This window comes from Sorex araneus, chromosome 1 (genome assembly GCF_027595985.1).
Source record: "Sorex araneus isolate mSorAra2 chromosome 1, mSorAra2.pri, whole genome shotgun sequence".
In the NCBI taxonomy this organism is placed as follows: domain Eukaryota; kingdom Metazoa; phylum Chordata; class Mammalia; order Eulipotyphla; family Soricidae; genus Sorex; species Sorex araneus.
Window position 1 is genome coordinate 77,676,161 of NC_073302.1, and position 16,206 is coordinate 77,692,366.

General features: G+C 37.0%; 1 pseudogene; it reads right to left on the reverse strand.

Annotated features, from left to right (window-relative positions):
• LOC129401993 (40S ribosomal protein SA-like) overlaps positions 1-16,206 on the reverse strand; it is a 159,778-nt pseudogene that overhangs the window by 129,632 nt on the left and 13,940 nt on the right.

Consider the following 16,206-nt stretch of genomic DNA (forward strand, 5'->3'; position numbering starts at 1 on the left):
TCTCTTAAATTTCAAGATACTTGGATTTTTTGAGGCATAATTGTGAATAGAATTATAGGGTTTTCTCTCTATCTCTTAAATTTCACTGTTTGTATATAGAAGTGCCATGGAATTTTGCATGATGATATTAAAAACGTTGCTTCACTATACAAATTTGTTGCTAGATTTTTATAGCATTTTTAGAGTTTTCTAATTATAGCATCATGTTTTATACAAATAGTAATAGTTTTGGGAATTTTTTCAACTTGTCTAATTTTACTTCTTGTCTAATTTTTTTAATTTTATTGAATCACCGTGAGATAGTTACAAGCTATCATGCTTTGACAAAGACTTTCATACTATGTTGAATCTTAGTGAGTAGAGTGGGAAGACTTGTGGGTTGGAGGGATAATACAGCCAGTAAGGAGTTGAGCTTGCACTCAGCTGACATTGATTTGATTCCTGGCATCCCATATGGTACCTCAGGAACCACCGGGAGTAATTCCTGAGTGCGAAGCAAGAAGTAACCCCAAGCAATACTGGACGGCTCATAAATAAACAAGCAAAAGCTTGGGAAGCTTTGCCTGTGCCTCATCTTAAAAAGATGACTTTCAGTTTTTCACCATTGTGTATTAATGTAGCTATGGGTTGGGGTATATGGCTTTACCTCATTGAAAATCTCACTTTAATTTGCATTTTATTCAAAACTTTTATTAATTGGTGTTAGATCTTGTCAGGAATTTTTTTCTGCATCTACTAATTTGACCATATCATTTTAAAAAATTCATTATATTTTGATCCTGACTTTTGTGCATGGTGATAGGTAGAGGTATGAACCCATTTTCTTGCATGTAGCTGTCCAGTTTTGCCAGCACCAATTGTTAAAGAGGCTTTCATTGCTCCAATCCACATTTCTTGCTCCCTTTTCAATCAGACCAGAATCCATACGATACATTGAAGAAAAGCTTGGCAAAAACCCTCCACAACATCGAAGCTCAAGGTATCTTCAAAGACGAAAAGCCACTGACCAAGCAAGTAGAAACAGAGATAAACAAATGGGACTACCATAAACTAAGAATCTTCTGTACCTCAAAAGAAATATGACCAGAATACAAAGAGAGTCTACAGAACGGGAAAGGATATTCATCCAATACCCATCTGATAAGGGGTTAATATCAAGGATATACAAGGCACTGGTTGGACTCTACAAGAGGAAAACATCCAATCGCATCAGAAAATGGGGTCATGAAATGAACAGAAACCTTCTAAAAGAAGAAATCTAAATGACCAAAATCACATGAAAAAAATGTCTTCATCACTAATCATCAGGGGATGCAGATCAAAACAATAATGAGATATCATCTCACACCACAGAAACTGGCACACATCCAAAAGAACAAAAGCAACTGGTGTTGGCACAGATGTGAGGAGAAGGGAATTCTCCTTCATTGCTGGTGGGAATGCTGCCTGGTTCAGCCCTTTTGTAAAATATTATGGACGTTTCTAAAAAAAATTAGAAATTGAGCTCCCATTTGACACAGCAATACCACTTCTGGGAATATACCCCAGAGATGCAAAAAAGCACAGTAGAAATGACATTTGAAATTGTATGTTTATTGCAGCACTATTTACAATAGCCAAAATCTGGAAAAAAAAACCTGAGTGCCCAAGAACAGATGACTGGTTAAAAAAACTTTGGTACATCTACACAATGGAATACTATGCAGTTATTAGAAAAGATGAAGTCATGAAATTCGCATGTAAGTGGATCAATATGGAGAGTATCATACTAAGTGAAATGAGTCAGAGAGAATGGAATAGACTTAGAATGACTGCACTGCACTAATTTGTGGAACATAAAGTAACATAATGGGAGATTAACACCCAAGGATAGTAGGGCAAGAGGATTGTTTCATGGCTTGGAAGCTGGCCTCACATCCTGGTGGAAAAGGCAGCTGAAATAGAGAAGCGACCACCAAGTAAATGATGCTTGGAGGGCTCACTCAGGATGAGAGATGTGTGCTGAAAGTAGACTATGAACAGAACATGATGGCCACTTAGTATCCATATTGCAAACCATAACACCCAAAGGGAGAGAGAGAGAGAGAGAAAGAGAGAGAGAGAAAGACAGAGAGAGAGAGAGAGAGAGAGAGAGAGAGAGAGAGAATGTGCCTGCCACAGAGGCAGGATCTGGGGGAGATGGAGAGGTGGCAGGAGGGATACTGGAACCATTGGTGGTGGATAATGGACACTAGTGGAAGGATAGTTACTCAATCACTGTATGACTGAAAGATAATCATGAAAGTTTGTAAATCTGTAACAGTATCTCACGGTGATTAATTTTAAAAATTGAAAAAATATTTTATCATATTTATATTATAAGTATTACATTGACTTGCATATTTTATACCATCCTTCCATATTTAGTATAAATTCTACTTGGTCATGCTATAATTTTTTAATGTATTATCAGATTTGTTTGCTAATGTTCTGTTGAGGATCTTTGCATCTATGTATTAGAGTATGTTTGCCAACTTAGAAACTGCTTGGAAGGATTCTTGTTTTTGTTTTTACTTTCTGAAACTGCCTGAAGAGTGTTAGGAGTAAATATTTGTTATTATTTTCATAAAGAACTGTGACTGACAAAGTTATTGATAATTGAGTTTTAGGCATACAACACCAACCCCACCAGCAGCGTCCCTTCATCAATGTTCCCATTTTTCCGCCCCATCCCTGTCTGTCAACTTGACAGGCGTATGACAAAGTTCCAGTGGTTGCAGTTTATGTTTTGTGTTTTCAGTGTTGTTGAGTCTGGTTTGGATAAAAGGCTATCTCGCCCACATCACCAGTATAACTGAAGTCCTAACATATGTTCACATATACTTTTCATTTTATTCTATCCTTGATTTCTTTCCTTCTCTGCATTGTTCCTCTCTAAATATTGGGATCAAGGGTGATCTAGGCATCCTCCCTTTACTACAATACATTTCCTCATCCAGTATTCTATATGCCACAAATATGTGAAATTATCCTGTGTTTGTCTTCCTTTCTCTGGCTTACTTCACTCAACATGATATATTCCAGTTCCAAACAGGTTGCAGAAAATTGCATGGTTTCACTGTTTCTTCCTTTTGCATAATATTCCATTGTGTATATATCCACATCTTCATAATCCATTCATCTGTTATTGGACACCTAGGTTGATTCCATATCTTAGATATTATATCAAGTGCAGCAATTAACAGTTTGCATATGTTCTTTCAAGAGAATGTTTTTAGATTATGGAGGTAGATACTTAAAAGTGGAATGGCAAGGTCATATGGCAGTTCAATTCTTAGTTTACTGAGAGCCATGGATGTTGTGTTTTTGAGTCTTGAGGTAATATTCTTAGGAGTTAAATTGCTGGTCATATGGAAGCTCAATTCCTAGTTTTTTATGGATTGTCTATATTGTTTTCCAAAAGGCTGGAACAGTTGATATTCCCACCAGCAGTGAATGAAGATCATTTTAGTATTCACATCTACACTTGTTTTTGTTGTTCCTTTTGATATATGCCAGTCTAGCTGGTATGAACTAATTTTTCATAATTATGAATAGCATTTCCCAGCTCATTATTTATGCAGATCATTTTTTCATGTGCCTTTTGGCCATCTGTGTATATCTTCTTCAAAGAAGTTTCTGTTCATATCTTCTCCCCATTTTTTGATGGGTTGAATGTTTTGGTTTTTGTAAAGTTCTACCAGTGTGTTATATATCTTGGTTATTAACCTTTTATCAGATAAATGGTGGGCAAATAGTTTCTCCCAGTATTTGGATTGTGTTATATTCTTGTCATCATTTCCTTTGAGGTATACAGAGGCTTATTAATTTAATATAGTGCTATTTGTATACTTTGCTTTCACTTTTTTGGCTAATGGTGCTGCCTTCTTTAAAATGCCTCTAGATCAAATGTTATAGAGAGTTCCACCTACATTTTCCTCTATGTCTTATCTATCCACATCTGAATTGAGGTCTTAAATCCATTTTTGTTTACTTTTTTTGCATGGCATTAAAAAGGGATCTGAAAATGAGTCAGAAAGAGAGGGACAGACATAGATTGCACTCATTTGTGGAATATAAAGTAACAGAATGGGAGACTAACATAGAACAGTAGAGATAAGTACAGGAACAGTAGAGATAAGTCCCAGGGATTACTCCACAGCTTAGAAGCCAGTCTTGCATGATGGGGGAAAAGGCAGCTCAGATAGAGAAGGGACTACCAAGTAAAGGGTGCTAGGAGGGACTGTTCAAGATGGGAGATGCGGGCTGAAACTATAGACTGAATATGATGGCCACTTAATACCTCTACTGCAAACCACAACACCCAAAAGGAAAGAGGGAGCAAAAAGGAATGCCCTGCCATGGAGGTGGGGCGGAGTTGGGGAAGTGGGAGGAATGCAGGGACCATTGGTGATGGAAAATGGGCACTGGTGGAGGGATGGGCACTCAACCACTATATAACTGAAATGCAAGCATGAACATTTGTAAATCTGTAATTGTACCTCACGGTGATTCACCAATAAAAAGTTTTAAATAAATAAAATAAATAATAAGGGAGCTGAGTTTATTTATTTATTTTTTGGTATCATTGTCATAGTTGTATCTTCTTTGTCCTAACTGTCCACCCCACCACAAACTATCAACCTTGGAACAGTCCTCCTAGCCTTCCTTTCTACTGTCCTTGAATATTAAGCTTATACTATTATTTCCTATCCCACAATTGAGTGCGATCAGTCTAAATCTCTCTCTTTCTCCTCACTCATTTAACTCAGCATGGAAGTCTCCATGTTCATCCATTTACAAGCAAATTTCATGGCTTCATTTATTTTCTGATGGCTGTGTATACTTCATTTGTAGCCTTCCACTTTTTACAAACATATTATCCCTAGGAGAATATTTGTGGAGACATTAAAATTTTATTAGTATCATGTTATCTGCAAATTGTGAAAGCTTGACTGCTTTTTCCCTATCTGGATACTCAATATTTTTTCTTGCCAAATCATCACAGCTAGAAAAAGTACTGCTCCAATATATTTAACAAAAGTGGTGAGAGGAGGCAACTTACTGATTTTCAAGGGAAGGCTTGCATGTTTTCACCACTGAGTTTAATGCTCGCTGTGCGATTATGGTAGATACTTTAGAAAATCAATACTCTTATACAAGGATTGAAATAAGAAAAAAATCTATTTTTAACCAAATTTTAAAATAATTTTAGCCATATTCTTATATTTTGCTTTCTCATTTTTGTGTGGTATCATATGCACTGCACCTGTGACTCCAGGCTATTGCCCCAGACACTGATTATTCAAACTTAGTAATAAAAAGCTAAGCATAACAGCCATATGTTGGCAAGCTGCCACTATCTTCTTGAATTCATTCCACCACAAACCTACCTCTATATCCCACTGCCAGCACCCTCAGCTCTGACTGAAAGAAACCTCATTTCATGGCCAAAGAGCATCTCCATTGTGACATGGGGAGACAAGAAGAGAAAAGGAGGATGTGGGGTAATAAGAAAGGGAAAGTGGAGGAAGAAGAGGTAAGAGGGGAGAGAGAAGAGAGAAAGAAAGCAATATAGAAGATGGAAAAAATGGGCTTACATTATTGTATAGATAGGTAAGTCTGAAATCTGAGGGAAGATCGGTTATGTCAAGATTTTGGGAAGAACTGATGCTGTGTAGCTTGAGTCTGAATTCCAAAACTGAAAGTCTATTTCTCTTAGGCTTTTTGATGATTATGTGAGGCCTGATCCATTTAGGGGAGACAATCTGATTTTATTTTTTCCAAAATATACTTAGCTGTTAATTGTAACCAATGCGGATAATATATCTTCGTATCTTCACAGAAATGGAGCAATAGTACAGCAGATCAGGTGCTTGTCCTCCCACTTTCTAGTCCCCAAGTGCGCCAGGAATGAGCCCTATCACAGAGTCAAGGGTACATCTTGAGCACAGCTGGATGTGTCTCAAAATCAGCAAAGACTATAAAAGAAAATATATTTTCAAAGCATTTGAAATGACATTCAACCAAATCTCTGTTTACTGCAGACAAGTTGACACAAAATAAGCTAATGTGGCATGGATGTTTAAATTATCTTAATTCTCCCTTGTACTCAATTAAAAAACGTCTGAGTTCTATACTACTTCATTTTCCAGACTCCTTCGTAAGGAACAAGTTTCTGTTGTGCGGAAAGAGGGCCTGCCTCTAAATGCCCTTTGTACTCACACTTACATGTCTTTCTACTAGTTTCCTTTGGACTTTTAAAAATAAGTCCCTTGCTTCAGGCTGGAGTGATATTACAGTGAGTAGGATATTTGCTTTGCACAATTTACCTGGTTTCTATCTCTACATCCTGTATGATCTCCTGAGCACTAAGCATCTCGAGGAGTAATTCCTGAGTGCAGAACCGGTAGTAACCTGAGTACTGCTGGGTGTGGCTATAAGAGAAAACAAAAAAACAAAAAAAGTCCATTGTCTCTAGAAATTTTTTAAAATAAAATTAAAATTAAGATGAAGAACATAGAATCACTACAATACTATACTATATACATTATGATAACCATTCCATTAAGAAAGACGTCTCCATACTTGTTTTCCATGAAGGTTGAACCAGGCAACATGCTCATTAGCAGTGGATGAGAGTTCTGCCAAGACAGATTGTTCCCACTATTTTTACACTTTTGTGCCATTTTCATTGATGTGAGATGGTATCTTATTGTCATCTTGACTTGGATTTCCATAATGATAAGTGATGACGAGCATTTTTTCTTGTGCCTGTTGGATATCCGTTGGTCTTTCTCAGAGAAGTTCCTGATCATTTCTACTCCTCATATTTTATTAGTTTTTTGCTAGTGATCTTTGTATTTTATATATCTTGAATATTAACCCTTTATTTGATGTGTTGAATGTAAATATTTTCTCCCAATTAGTTGTCTTTTAATTTTAGTCCGTGTTTCTTTTGCCATACTTTAATTTGAAGTAGTTCATGTTTGTTTATTTTCTAGTCTGCTTCTTTACCAGAATATTGTATACATCTTTGAAGTTCAGATCTTGGGGCTTCTACTTATATTTTCCTTAATGTACTTTATAGATTTTGACTGATCTCAAGGTCTATAGAATAACTTGAAGAGACAATGCAATGTTTGAAAGGGGGATGCACAGATCACCCTTGGCCCATAATATAGGAAGAAGAAAACAGATGAAAAATAATCTAAGTGGGGAGAAGAGATAGAATAGAAGCAGTATAGAGCAGGGGGTCATGGGGATCCAAGCATATTGGTGGTAGAAAGGAGCACTATAGCTGAATGTCAAAACCACAAAGCAACAACAACAAAAAGAGATCCAAGCTTTGACAACCAAATGTAAAACTGTGCCCTTCAGGGTGGGAGGTGGGGGAGGGAACCTGGGAAACTTGGTGGAGGGAAGACCATGGTGATGGGATTGGTGCCGGAACATAATGTGCCTAAAACCCAACTACGAATAACTTTTAAAATTATGGCCATTTAATTAAAATTTTTAAAAGAAAAAACACATTAGGTGCTAGACAAAAAAGTTTTTATCTGTTTAGCTATAGCATAAGAACAATACAAATATTTATCTCTATTAATTTTTCTAAACTCATCACTTTTTTATGACATAATAAATGAAAAGTATCTTAATGGTGTATTGTGTTGGTAGAGAGGTTCATAGTTTGTTGTGCTTTGTAGCCTCTAAGCACTAAAAACCATGAACTCTGTGTTTAAGAGCAATCCCAGGTTCATATGCGGTGCTAGGGGTTAGAACTGAGGCTGACTTCATGAAAGACAAAAGCCATACCTCCTATACTTTTTCTCCAGGCCAGGGTTGTCTCATACAATTATGCCAGAATGGAAGGTGACATCTCCACTCTTGCTAAAAGAGTGATTATTTAATGAAATTTTGAAAAATGCCTGCTCTTTATTTTTCAAGAGTTTATGAAACAGAAAAGTTCATAAAATGTGAAAATAAAAGGCTTATGAAAAAGCATTTATTTTATGTGTTAAATAAGTAAGAGCTCCAGTTTTTTATATTATTACTTTCTGTGGTGTTCCTTTTTATAGCTTGCTTTTATATTTCTGATCATATGTATATATATCTATATATATGTATATATTAAATGTTTAGAATATGATGATTACATTTGGTCGAGTTTTTTGTTTGTTTTATGCCACACTCAGCAGTGTTCAAGACTTATTCCTGGTTCTGCACTCAGGGTCACTCTGGGGATAGGGGTCACTCTGGGACCAAATGGGGTGCCCAGGATGAAAATTGGGTTGGCCTCCTGAAAGGCAAGAGCCCTACTCATGGTACTATCTTCTGGGCCCAATAAAATGATTAATTTTGTAGGTAATGATTAACAGGGCAATATTTACTACCAGAAAGTTTAATATCAGTGCTATTGTATATAATTATATACACTTAACTCAGCATCATTTAACATGAAATGAAAATTTTTCAATATGCTAATTTTCCTTGAAGAATTATACTGGTAGTGATTATAGATTTCTAATTATAGAATTTTCTTTTATTTCTTTTTTTTGCATGCAAAACTTTATTTGAGAAAGCAAAACACTTATTTTTATTAAAGAAAAAACAAAAATAATAATAATAAATAAATAAATAAATAAAATAATTCATGCAGGGAATTTGGCCTTGGACATAGATACAAATAATTAGTAATACTTCTCTTAAACTCTTTTAAATATATGTCTACTTATTAATTTTATTTTAATTTGGAAGCCACACCCAGCAGAGTTCAAGAGTTATTCCTGGCTCTGCACTCAAGAATGATTCCTGGCAGTGTTTGGGAGACCATATGAAATGCCAGGGATCAAACCAGGGTTGACCATGTGCAAGACAATCACCCGACCTGCTATACTATTACTTTCTTTTATTTCTTAACTCTTTCAATTAACTGAGGTTCTGTAATTTATAAAATTATTAATTTTGGTTCCCTGTGCACATAATTTCCACTCCACACACCTCTTCAGTGTACCCATCTCCCTCGGCCAGTGAGCCCAACACCCCACTCCCTTCCAACTTCTACCCCACTAACACAATTATGTGGATCAGTTGTCCTTTTGTTGCCTTTGGTCCTTAATTCTACCTTGCTGTGTATCTCTAGGTCCCACTTAGGAGAGAGATTGTTCTCTATCTGTCTCCTTTTCTGAATGAGTTATTCAGCATGATCTTCTCTAGTCCCATTCATGTTTGCTGCAAATTGCATGACATTGTTCTTTGTTAAACACATATACTTGACTCTTTCACTAATTTTTTGTTTGGGATTCTACATCTGGTTGTGCTCAGGGCTTACTCCTGGCTCTGCAGTCAGGGATTATACCTAACAACCTTGGGGATCCTGGAGGTGCTGAGGATTGAAAGCATGTAAGGCAAGTTCCACACCTGCTGTACTATCTCTCTGCCCCCTGAGCCTTTCACTTTTGAAAGAAGTAAATAGATAATCTCCCTGTTACTGACTTAGATCCTCAGAAAAAAGCTGCAAAGTGAGTACAACTACACATTACAAATCAGTTGATCATTACTTAGAAATAACCAAAGACACCTGGATCATCCCATTATCTCTAGATGAGTTTTGTTAATAATAGGATTTTGCATATAACTGTTCAGATGAATGAAAATTTCAGTAACATTTTATAGCAACTGATCTTCTTTCTAAAGCCAACAATGTAGATGAAATTAGCTGGTCACAGGAAAAGGAATTTATGTGATTGTGTGAAAGATTTATTCAATATAAACAAGGAGCATTTCCATTGGAATGATATTATCATACAATAAAATATAACACTTTTGAAGATATTAATAACTTGATAATTTTATAATGGTTCTTATTTGGGACAAAGGTGATGTAATGAGTCAGAGGTTACTTGGGGGGAGGCAGGGGCAGGTTTAGGGCCACACCCAGCTGTGCTCAAGGACTATTGGCTCTATGCTCAAGGTTCACTCCTGGAAGGCTCAGTGCGCCACATGAGATGTGGATCCTAAGTCAGCCATGTGCAAGGCAAATGCCCTCCCCACTGCTCCATTGCTCTGACCACAAAGATACACTTTTACACTCCAGGTAATATCTAAGTTAGGAGATAGCTGTATTCCTTCTGCCACTACTTTCAGCCCTGTTCCTGAAAGTGCAGAGAAGAATATATGTGCCAGCCCCACTCTCATCCTGTCACCACAGTCAACATGAGCATACTGGGACTCTCTCGTGGAGACCTCATTTCAGCCTGGTACAGAACTGGTCAAATGAATTCTGTGGGGCCAGAGAGTTCTCGCATCACCATATGCTTTTAAGTGCTTTCCTTTACTTGACTTTCTGTTAACTATTTTATAATGTCCTGGAATTCCAAATATAATTGAAACTTCAAAACTACTTTAGCAACATAATCCCTTTCATAATAATCACCGTATCACTGTCATCCAGTTGCTCATTGATTTGCTCGAGCGAGTACTGGTAACGGATCCATTGTAAGACTTTTTGTTACTGTTTTTAGCATATCAAATGCGCCATGAGTAGCTTGCCAGACTCTGCCATATGGGCGGGATGCTCTCGGTAGATTGCCAGGCTCTCCAAGAGGGATGGAAGAATTGAACCCGGGTTGGCTACATGCAAGGCAAATGCCCTACCCGCTATGTTATGATGATGATGATGATGATGATGATGATGATGATGATGATTTTACAGACTTTTCAAAAGTTTTCACATCATTGGTTTCTTTCTTCCTTTTAAAATATTCATTATTGAAACCATACCCAGAGTTGCAAGGTTAGGGGAAGACTAGGGGTTCTCGTCATGGACAACCATGAGGGTTCAATGCTAAGTTCTAGTAGTGCTGTGAAGAGGGCATGGACTTATGGTTGTTAAACTGTCCAGAGATTAACCCTAGTACCTTGTTAGTCATGTACTCTACTGTGTGATCCATATCCATAAAGTGTGTCACTGGATCTGAGGTGAACTATACACTCAAAGTTTAGCAAAGATGATCCATTTCAATGAACAAAAAAATAATAATTTTCATGATAAATTACTTCCTTTTTTGTATTAATAACCAAAGAAAAGGAATCTCAATCAATGAACTTCTTATGTTAAATATTAGCAGAATGTTTAGAAACCACAAAATGCCTGACGTGCATGTTTATTTCTCGTTGCATAGATATTTGCTTCTACATTGCGCTAATGAATTGCTTTCCATGTATAGAGAAGGGGAGCTGTCATAGTTTAGCTATTCTGAAGTTTATATTTACATTTGAAAAGGCTAAGTTAACAGTGTGCAAGCATTGGGGCAAGGTACTAACCCCATCTTGAAGGCTGCATCAAAATTATGAGTCTATAGATGGAGATATGTATCCACTGAGGAAGAACTAGTAATGTCTACGTGATCTTTCCATAGCTTTTTAAAAAAATGATGTCAAAATATGTTTGAAAACAGTTTAACCCATCTCACACAAAAAGAGAAGCTTAAAGAAATGTTTGAAATGTTGCAGAATTTGCTGTGAGAGACAGAAAAGCCTGTGAGAAGCCGTCTGACACCTGGACCGCCATTAGGGCTTGGGACACAAACATATGAGCCTGGCCCACTGTGCACTCTGGGTCAGAGACCACTGACCCTTCTATCCTTCGAGTTCTGTCATGGGGTTTCAAGTTTTCCTAATGGGCTATTAATGGGGTGGGTGTAATTTATTGAATAGGACAAGGTAAACTTCTGTGCTTGAAGCTGACTTATGTTTCCTGAAGGGAAAAGAAAAGTTATGAAATAAATCATTCCTTCTTTAATTAGCAGCTTTGGCTAGCCTACTTGAAATGACTGTGTAAAATGTGAAGAGAAGCCAGGAGTTTAGTCAGAACCCAGACACTGGTCTCATTTGCTGCTCTGCTGCTCACCAGGAGATTTGCACAGTTTGGGGTGCATGTGTTTAGGGATATGAGCTCATAATTTTAAGCACCAAAATGAAAGTTTCTTCTGCTTTGGCTCTGAAATAATCCTAAAACAGTCTCCATTCAGTTCTTATTTCAGTAATATGTCCAGAGAACACTGGATAGAACAGGAAACTTCTTAGCATACCATCCGATGTTTTAAGTTGGCCTTTCTAACAAGCTTTCTCTAGCAGTGCATCTTCTTTCTACATATCATTTTTGTTTTTCCAACACAGAAATTCCATTCTCTGACTTCAGTGCCACCTGCTGTTTGCCATGCCGGTGATGTCAAAGCCAGATGCATATTATTCTGCTTATAATCAGCACTCTGAGAACACGTGGTTTCTATTCGGGATGGGATACATGGGGGTTGCTAAGAACGTGCCAGTACAGTGCAAGGCCAGGTGCTGTGAAAATAAGTCTGGGAGGCAGGAGTTCACAGATGATGCTATCGAGAAGAATACTCTGTGAGTTTATGAGGTAACATTTAGTTCCTTACAGAATCATTTTAATTTACTCAGAACACTAGAGAAGATCATTTTCATTACTTTAAAAAATTCATAATGTAATTCACGATCAAAAGCTAAAAAAAAAAGTGTCCAGTTGCCTTCCCTGCTGACTGCCTCTATCCTGAAAACTGGAAAAGTGGGATGTAGCCCTCTCCCAACAGTCCTCAGCATTTATTTCTCAGGAAAGCAAATTAGATTTTTCTAGGTAAAAGTTCACTAACAACTTGAAATTCTGTTTCAAGTTGAACCTGGCCCTCCTGGACTTAGAATACAGCTTTTTTAGAAGAAAAAATAAATGGTCCTGCCTTGAAGAATAATTATTTAATAAGCTTCATGTGCACAGTTCACCAAAACATTTCAATGAGCCACATGCGAATGAATTAAAAAACATGGATTGTATTTCCTTGAGCATATATGTAATTTTAGCAGAAACGAACTTGTCCCGTGCATTTTGTTCTCCTGAACTTTCTCTCTGAATCTCAAACCTTGCCATAAAGCCTGAAAGGGTAAATTTTGGCCTACAATTTTTTGATGACTATAAAGGTATGATTAGAACCCACGACTTCTGCTTTTCTTCTGTCTGCAGACATTTGTGAGGACTCAGCCCATATGAAGTCACTTGTAGTTTCTCAGTAATCTCTTTCTCCAAATGGCTGCTTCTTTCTCCAAGAAATGGAAAGGAAAGAAGCTTCCCTTACCTTCATCAGACTCAAAAACCTAACCCAGATCTTGAGCAACACAATTATCCCCTAACCTATTATTTCAAAAGGAAGAAAAGCACAGGATTCTGGAATCTTCTCATGCTATAACACTACTGTAAAAAAATATTTGTAGCTCATATCGTCTCATTATTTCTAGTTTGTCAGCCAGTTAGTAAATTTGAATGGTAATAGTCTAGTCTCTTTTCCTTGTGTGGAAGAGGAAGAAATAAAGCAGTTTTTCTAGAGGCCAATGTCTCCTCTCTCTCTTTTGCCTTCCTATCACTAAGGAAGCAGAGGTGAATAGAAGCAGAGTTCACTTGAAAAAGAACAGACCACTAATAAATTGCATGGTCATTACCCTTTATGCATATTTGTTCTAATAGGTGTCACAGATTCCTGCCTCCTAATAAGGAAAGGAAGTAGAAAAACACATAAATTTTCTCAAAGGGAGTCAAACAGCCTGAAGCCACATTTGACAGCTGCAAATGTTACCATGACAAAAGCAAAACAGGGATTTAAAAAGTGATACATTGCCAGGGATTTGGGCAAGATTCCCTTGGATGCAGACTCTGTTTTGCACTGGTTCAGCTGGAAAGAAGAGCAGCAACTCCTGCTCTCCACATGCGATGGAATTCGGAGATTAAATAAACAATGGAGTCAATTGATTTAAAATGAATTTATAATTGCATACCAACATTTGCCTTTGTATCAGAGAAGTGTTTGGTTGTTTATTTTATGTTTTTAAAGCCACAGCAGTTCACATTTTGTATTTAGAGAGAGGGCAACAAGAGCTAGCAAGCGAGAGCGAGTGAGAGAGAGAGAGTTTGGTTCAATATAACAGTGCAATTAAATCTTAAATTCCAAGAATTAAAATTTACTCATGTAATAGTTCTTTGCCCCCTTTTTATTATTCGTTTTTTTTCCCCCGTTCTTCTTTTCTACAAGTTATTTTCTTTGGGATGTTGTAGGGAATCCAGTAACAATACACTGTATGCAATTATGGTGACCATTGAGATGAAATTCAAGGGTCTGTTTCCTAGTTGTTGTCTACTTACTCGATAAAATTTCCAGTGAAATACTGAATAAAAGTGGTAGGAGTAGACCTTTGGCTTGTTCTGGTTTTAGGGAGGATGTGTTAAGAATAATGTTAGCTGTGGCTCTTTGCAGATGGCATTATCAACTGGAGGGAAACTTTTATTCCTAATTTGTGGGAAAGTGGGGGGTATACTGGGGATATTGGTGGTGGGGAATGTACACTGGTGGAGGGATGGGTAGTTGATCATTGTGTGATTGTAACCCAACACGAAAGCTTGTAACTATCTCACAGTGATTCAATAAAATTCAAAAAAAAAAAGAGATAAGAGGGGAAATGTCAAAAGTAATAATAAAAAGTAACAACAAATCAAAAAAAGAACGGTAATTATTGTTTTGAGGTGAAAATAATTTTAAAGGGTTTTTATTTACTGAAAGAGCCAAAAGGAGGAAATAAATAGAGCACCTATAATCCAATTACACTGGACATCCTTATTTTAGTCAGTTCCTTATTCTTCATTTGAATGATAACGCAAGAGAGAAGCCCTAAACATGGACAGGGGTCTAATGGGCTCTCTGTAACTTTGTGCAATGAATTTGTGCAAAACCAAACATGCCTTTGCCCACGCTGGGATCTGCACCCACATCAGAGGAAGATATTCATTTGGTTTCTTCTCATTTTATGAGTAGCCAAGAAGTCCTGCTCAGAAATAACTGTTCAAAACTTTTTAGTTTTGAGAAGTTTCCTGTTTATTAGTGAGAAACAATTTCCTCTAAATGGGAAATCTTTTCAGTAATTCTTCTCCCTGTGGGAGGCAGCAGAGAGGACAGGGGATTGAAAGAAAACTTTCTTCCTTCCTAGCAGTAAGTTTAGTTTATTCTCAGCTGTCCATGAATTCTCAGCAGCAAGATTTCACATGGTCATGTGACCACTCCTAAAGAAAAAAAATTTAAAAGGATTTTCAGAGAAAACTGTGCCAGAGACAGTAGAGAGACAGTAATAACCAGATATTCGCTAGGTAAGTATTCTCTCTGGGTATTGTTCTGTTGTGGTTTTTACCTTCCTGACTGTGTGATGAAATCTCAGATCCATCCTCTGCATCCTGACTGACTGCCATGGATCAGCTGGAGCACAGGCTGCCTTGCAGAGAGCCGTGATCACCTGATGCAGCAGTGAGCTCTACCTTATTTGTCAACTGAAACGAGTAGCAAGATTTCCTCTAAGTGCTTAACGTGGCTCTTGCAAAGGAAGCGACACAGGGAAACCAAGGCAAATGCTTCCTTTCTAGGGAGAAAATTGGATGAAGAGTAGTAATTAAATTTAAAGATTGCTGTAAACTAAGAAAGAAGCAAAGATAATAGTAACAAGTAAGAATTGAGAATTAATTTTAATGTTCAGCTGCATTTTTAAAATACAAGACATACTTCTCAGCACTTTGCCATTGAATATGGAATTCACTCATAAGATTTATGATTTCCCTCTACTAGATTAAGGAAGATGTTTTTACTCCTCATCATAAGGGATCTTATGCATTTTCATAATAAGTGAACATCTCAGTTTTATCAAATGTTTTATGCTAGGTGATCTCTGACCTCTGTCTAATGCCAGGCACAAAAGTCAGATCAAAGTGGATTAAACATCTCAATATCAGACATGAATCTGTAAAGTATATACATAGAAGAAAATATAGGTAGAACTCTCCATAATATTAAAGCTAAAGGCATCTTTAAGGATGAAACAGCACTGACCATGCAAGTGGAAACAAGCATAAACAAATGGGACTACATCAAACTAAGAAGCTTCTGCACTTCAGAAGAAACAGTGACCAAAATACAGAAAGAACCCACAGAATGGGAAAGAATATTTACCCAAAACCCACCTGATAAGGGATTAATATCCAGTATATACAAGACACTAGTAGAATTGTATAACAAAAATACCTCCAACCCTATCCTAAAATGAGAAGAAATGAACAGAAGTTTCCTCACAAAAAATACAAAT